The sequence below is a fragment of the Apteryx mantelli genome, chromosome 13 (genome assembly GCF_036417845.1).
Source record: "Apteryx mantelli isolate bAptMan1 chromosome 13, bAptMan1.hap1, whole genome shotgun sequence".
In the NCBI taxonomy this organism is placed as follows: Eukaryota; Metazoa; Chordata; class Aves; order Apterygiformes; family Apterygidae; genus Apteryx; species Apteryx mantelli.
Window position 1 is genome coordinate 18,975,888 of NC_089990.1, and position 7,343 is coordinate 18,983,230.

Here is a 7,343-nt window from a genome sequence, read left to right on the forward strand (position 1 = left end):
AAAGTCAGCAAACTAACACCATAATATACATTCTTTATACACTTTCACAAGGGTAAAATAATGCCTGTATAAAGAGTTAAAATGGTTTAGTTCTCCCATGGATTAAAACGTATTTAGACTGTAAAATATTGATTCCTTGTCAAATCTCATCTGGGGTAGCGCTTTCCAAGTCTGTCTTCCGTTTCAGTTTGGTTTAAAGGATCAAAGAAACTCCATTACCCAATAAGCCCAATAAATCAGGGAGACTGAAATCTCAGATTCAAAATCAAGTGTATCTAAATGCTAAAAAAATGTATTATGTTAGAGTTAGGTAAATACTGTAAAACTGTATTCACCTCACTGAAATTAAATCTGCGCCCCACTTTTGTGGCACCTGCAATGCTTATTTTCAGTGAACATACAGAAGAGGTTTCTCTTACTCCCCGCCAGCCTGAAGTTCGTTGAATGCTTTGAGCCACCTCAACGCCAGCGTCAGCGCTCCCGCGCCGAGCAGTGCGGGAGCTCCTCTCCTGCGCTGCACGGCTGCACCAGCACGGCTTCACTGCTGGCAAGGCTGCAGCCCCGTGTGCGGTCCCCACGCAGCCCCGCTCCCCTTGCAGCTGTATTGAATATTTAGTATTAGACATATCACTTTCTGTTGGAAGATTTTTTCTGCTTTTTTGGTTTGCCAGTTTTAAATTATTTAGTGTTAAGAAAACATATGCCTAGAATATCTGCTGCAGGCTGAGGGGTTTTGGGGACCTTTCAGCTAAAATAGTATGAGTGTTTCTCGGAAAAGGATAAGAGAAAAGGAAGATGAGTTATTTTGCTAATGTAAACAGTTTTACAGCATTTCATCAAGAAACTCTAATAATGCCATGCTTTGGAGAAGATATTTAGCGTGGGGTTTGTCTCACTTGATTTTATGCATCCAGAAACTATATGTCCAGTCTAAACTCATCATCTAGGCTTCTGTACAGCCAACGGAGGGAGGCATCAACAAGTCATTCACTCCATCTTTTTTGGACACTTATTTTAAAGCAACATGGAACGCCTTCTGGTGGTGTCAATGTCCTGGTAATGTACAGAGCAGAACACTGGATAATTTAGCTTAGATTAATGCCTAACTCTTAGATGTTTAACACTAGGTGAGATGAATTCTGGCTTAAAGTTTGGCCTGGGAGATGGCCAACTGCGTGGGAATTGCCTCTTAGCACCCTCCCTGTTTCACACATTCAGTAGACACTATTTGTGGTGTTAAAGTCTCTAAAGTGTCCATGTGTGTAGCTCCTCATCCTAATTAGACAGTTCCTGTATGTTTTCTGAACACCACCTGTGCCTCTTCTGTCCATGCACCTTGCAGCTGAGCTGGACTTCCCCACAATTATTTTTTCTGCTGACAAGAGCTGCCCTGGGCAGAGCACAGAAGGGTTCAGAAGAAGCAGACAAGCCAAACACACATTTCACCAATGTGCGTTGGGGATCATAGTGCTCCTGGCCTCTTCAGATGTGTTGGTCACATCAGATCACATGATATCCTATTTTACTCATTATCTTTATGCAGGATTATTCTCATCAGAAGCCAGAGAGGACAGGAAAGACTCAAAAACTTTTTGAACAGTCTGACACAATCTGTCCACCATTCTGCATGCACATGTGGTAGGGTTTCCATATCCTAGACAACTTGCAGACTAGCATATAACTGTAGCACCTTTAAAAAGGTAATTGGATTAAAACATATTTCTTAAAAAGGTATCTAATCTTGTTTTTAAGACTCATGGGATAGTGAGTCTGCCACCTGTTCCAAAATTTAATTACCTCTATAACCAGGGACTCAGTCTACTTTAAGATTTTTCTGATTTTTTGAGATTCATCTGATTTTAACCTTTAGCTGTTGTATTGTTATGCTTTTATGAAGGCCAAAAATCTCTCCTGAAGGCCAAAAATCTCTCCTGTCAGCTTTTTTTTTTTTTTCAGATGTAACTATATACCATAATCTCCACCTTCTCCTTGGTAAACTGGAGCAGTGCCATTCCTTGATCCTCCCTCAGAGCAGAAGGCGTTCCCTAGCCTCATGTCTTCCCTTCACTCTCTTAAGCCATTTTAGCATTTCCATGTCTTTTGTCAAATGTAGATGCCGGATAACTTTAAGACCATTCTTGCCATCGCTGTGAGGAGGGGTAAGATAGTTGGGTAATTTTTCCTCCTTTTATTCATCCAAGGATGATAGTAGCCTGCACCACCACAGAACTGCAGTGAGTGTTCATGCTGAGGCATCTATGTGTGATGACTCCAGAGCTTCTCTGCATCAGACAGACACATGCCCTAGCTTGTTAAGTGGCTCCTAATCCATAGGTATCACTTTCACCCATGTTCTGGATGGATTGCTGCACATTTGGATAAAATTAAAAATATTATTTCAGCTAGTGGACATTTTTTCAGGTAACTCAGATCATACTGTAACAGTAGCCTCTCCTTTCTGCCAACTTTAGTGTTAATAAAAATATTGGAGTTTGTTGGAACACAAACCAATCCTGAAGTGTTACCAATAGAAGCAAACTGAAAGTTGCTATCCCCTCAGTAGCAACTATATTTTGTAATCTGTCAGTCAGCCAGTAATCCATCTAATCTGTCCTGTGTTATGTTGCTGTAATATGCATTTTTAAATCAAAATTTGATGTGGTACTAAGTTAAATGCCTTGAAGAACTCATGTACCCTACCTCAAAAGAGTTGCCATTATCAACCATGGACACGCTCCTGCCAAAACAACATCTACTTTCCAGCAATGCTTACTGGCATCTATAATATTTTTAGGTTCAGATGCTTTGCTGACACAGTCCTGAGTGAACTGTTTTATTATGCTCTATTATTGATGTAGGACTAACCAATCTGTTATTTTATAGATCAGCCTTATCATATATTGAGATTATGTTGGCAGCCACCAGCCCTTTGATATTTTCTCAGGTTGTCAAAGTGGGCTAAAATTAATATTGATGGTTGAGAGGGAGCTCACTGACTAGTTCTGTTAAGACTCCTGAGCTTGAGTTATCTGCATATAGTGGTCTGAAAGCATTTCTGATTTGAAGATTTAACAGATGTTGCTTCACATTTTCCTTTGTTTCATGTGATAAACTTTTCTGAATGTTTCTGCTTTTTAAGCATGTTGTGTGAGGTACTTCCCCAATTAGCCACAGTAAAGGGTGGATGTTGAGTCCTTCCCTAAGAAGCCCTGTAATTGTGCGCATCCAGTTTGCCTTTCTCATTGCAGTAATTCCACTTAAGTCAAATGGGAGAGTGAATATGAGAAGCAGTTTATCAAGAAGACTTCAGGTTGCATTTCCAGAACAAACAGTACCAGTTACAAAGTCCAGATCTGGTTTATCTGTGTGTTATCTCCAATTTATAGGTGCATATATACAGGGCTTTGTTCTGGTATTGTACAGATACAGATGGGTTATACTGTTCATTTTAGTATCTCTTCTTCCTTAGATCTGGATATATTTGAGTGAGGCCAAGCTAAATTTGTGCCAACAACAAAGGCCTTACTGACTCCACATTCTTCTCCATGTGGAAAAAAATATATATGTACTTAAGAAACTGAAGCAACAAATGAGCGTAGAAGAATTGGCCAAAATGTGGATGTGTGGGGATGATCAGAAATTTTAGAAAGAGAAATGGAAAATGAAGGAAAATTCTATCCAACATCAGAAGGTATTTGCTGACTAAATAGCCCGATGTCTCTCTCCATGAGGCAAAGCAGGTGTTTTCAGGAAGGAGGAATGTTCTTATGTTCTCCGCATGGATGCAGACTTCTAGTGTGTCATCCTTATTGCTCCTCAGCCTTAGCCGAAGGTAAAGGGAGGAGGGAGAGAGATCAGAAATAAGAGTATTTCAGCTTGAACATAACAGTTGCCAAATGACATTGTAAGATTTACCTGTGCAGGATAACAAACCACATAGGTGCACTCAATCACAAGAAAAGAATATTAAAAACGTTGATATATGGTTGTTATTACAAAATGCAGAGTGAAAATATATCTGAAAGTAATTTTCCCCCATTTCATTATAGTTTACAATATGCACACTCAATACTAGACATCAGTTCTGTAAACTATGATATAATGGCTTCTTGCCTAATCCTAAGCAGTGCCATTATAAGCAATTTTAACATATTTTATTGGGTCAGTGAAAATCTTATTCTCTGAAAGATCGTAATAGAATGAATTGCTTTATGAAAAATACAGCCTAGTAGCATGTGCAGTTTGGAGGGATGATCCACACCAGGTGGATTCCCTGACATTAATAAACTTCCCGCGGTTGGGAGCTGCATACTTCTCTGCGCGTGGCTGGCTCTCTCACATGCAGGTGCTAGGGAATGCCAGCTCGGGTACTTCTGTGAGACCTCTTTCCAAATTTCATGGTCTTAAGACAGATGGGTTCTTCTGCAATTTATTTTTCCATCAGGTTAACCTGGTAGCTACTGCCAGGTAAACAGCCATGATTTTCAGGCTTTTTCAACACAGAGGCCCCTGAGCACTTTGCAGCAGCAGAAGAGGCATCTGTGGCGTGTGGTTAAGCCTAGTGACATCAGCCTGCTCTTTTTCCTTGCCTTTCTTGGATCCCATATAGACCATTACCCCCCGGGGCTCACAAACCACTGCTGTGAACAAACACACAAATCAAAAACCGTGGCACTAACACTGTTTGCGGGCTGTTGTTCACTTCGCATTTGTCTCTCTGGACTGCAAAGTTTTTAGGGCAGGAACTGCCTTTTTCTGTGTATAATGCTCAATACAGCAAGGACCGGATTTTAGGTAACAATAGTGGAACCCCGACAATGAATGACAATAACGGATAACCACAGGGGATTGTCACCCAGAGGCAGAAGGATTCCTCCATGGAAACCCAGCAAGGCAGGGACCGATCACAATGAGGCAGAGGAGGAAGTAGAAGTTGTTTTCCCTCCCACTACTGACTTTGTCATTTGTCTATTTTTGCTACTATTTTACTGGCACAGTAGAACACAGATGTTGGCCTGTTTCAAGGTGTAATGTGCATTTCTTACCATAGCTACTGTACATGCAATAAAGTGCAGTATAAAATGCTGCATCCATGCCTGCTCTCTTCCATATGGCTGTCTTAATCCTGACACAAAGATTTTACCCATGCTGTTAATTCCAGAAATCTGACATTTCTCAAGATGAGGCCAAATGTGTTTACAGATAGATTTTGGAGTTTATTCAAGCTGAAAGGTACCTCTCATCTTTTGAAATGTCAGACTGCTGCTCCAAGAAAAATAAGTACAAGAGATAGGGCCACTGTTGCACAGCTCCATTTTTAAATGAGCAATATCTGATTGAAGATCCCAACATTCGTACAGTTTAGTGTTTTGCTATGATATATTGGCTACACTGGTGGAGTGTAGTTACTTGAGCCCACTGATTATTTGCTTTCAATTGTACAGACCTCAAAATGTTTGCCTGAACTTCCCCAGCAGTCCCAAAATTCCTGTACCTTTGCAACCCTTATATCCATTTCAACAACTGTGATATCTTCACCTGAGGGGCTGTACTTTTTAAATGAGCCACTTGACAAGTTAGGGCGTGGGTTTGCTATAGAGCTGCTCTGTACATAGATAAAGTGCGGCACAAGGTTGTTAGAGTCTCACTGAATCTGCAGTGAGCAGGCTACCTCTGTGTTGCAGGAGCAGATTGGGAACTGCAGTACTGAAAATGTCAGAAAAATGATGATCTGTTGTCTCCTGCTCCAACTCCCAGTGCCTACAGCTTTCATACAGTTTCTCTATATCTACTCTGTACTTCAGAATTGTCTATAAAATCCATGTGTAATATCTAAGCACTCATGCTGTGACATACATGTACCTATATTCTGGCTGGAGATGCTTTTAAACAGAAATTATCTGTTCAGAATATGGAACGTGCCTTTTTATTTTCAATCTAGATGAATTCAATAACTAGTCTTGACTATTTGCCTCCAAATTGCCAGGATATGGAGAATGCACCACTCTAGAAAATCAAACAGAAAGGCAGGACATTAAAACATGATTAATAAATCACACCTCTGTGTAATCATTTGGTTGTTAAAGAAACCCAATTTGGTTAGTCTGCTAGTGCTGGAATCACATTAGAGCCTGCTGCGAGATGCTAATGTGGATTTGCTGTTGCCATTGAGGACTCAATTGAACCACTGGCCCTTAGTATGAATGACCTGGTGTGCACTGAGCAGTGGAACTGCTTTGACCTGGCTCTCTGCTAGAGCAAGACGACTTTTGTTTAGTTTAATATCATTCAGTACAAAATTAAAGGTTGGATTATCTGTAACAGCTGCGAGGTTTAGGTGTGGCAGAACCGCTATGAAGGATTGGGTCACCTAGCTTCCATTAAAAGTTAAAAAAAAAATGAAGCAGCTTGGAGAATCTGCCTGTAAATTTTTGATGTTTATCTCTTAGGTTTCCTCTCTCTTTAGCAGAGGTGTCTGCTGTCTGCACATCACTTATTACAAATCTCAGTGTTTGACATAAGCTGTTTTATTTTCACTTGTCTCTTCAGACAATTTCATGATAGTCTCTCTTCTTTTTTTCCCTTATGGCACCCTTTTGTGAGAACAAATATCGATATTAGATCTATTCTGCTTGTGTGGAGAAAGGAGGCATAATGCTACTTAAATGACTTTTTAATCAAATGAGTGCTGCTGCTTCAGACAAGGGAAGGGTATGTGGAGTTTGTCCTATGGAATCTATTCTATGGGGAAATTTAGCAGATTAGATTTGTATGAACAGGCATTTATCTAGCTGTAAACAATAACAGTCCCTAAATAGCACTTAACCTATCCAGAGCACTGTAGGAAAAAATTACAAGATCATGCCAAATCTGGGAAAGTAAGGTCCGCAGGAAATCTCTGGACATCTCCAGTAGGCATGGGGAAAGGAAACCTCCTTGCTGTCACTCTGCTGTGGTGATGCACCTCTCTGATGAGCTGAATTCTTCCTGCTCCCTCTACATATCTGGCTTCAAATGTCTTTTTTCTGGAGACACCCACAAAACTTGGTGAAAGGTTCAGCTTTCTGTAATTCTGGTTTAAACAGATGCTAAACATTGAGAAAACCTTGTTGCCTTCTCTCCCTGGTCTTTGGAAAGCCATACAAAGAGGGAGGCTGGAGGCTGCTCTGAAGTCAGGAGGTGCTGTCCCTTCATCCAGCAGGTTTCTGTCCAAGGGAGCAGACGATGCTGTCTGTAAGGAACAGCAATGACAGTAATGTGGCGCTCGCTTTATTTCCCACAAGGCTACAGTTGCTGTTATGAGGCTTATTCCAGACCTAGATAGGAGAATTCAGACCTTCCAA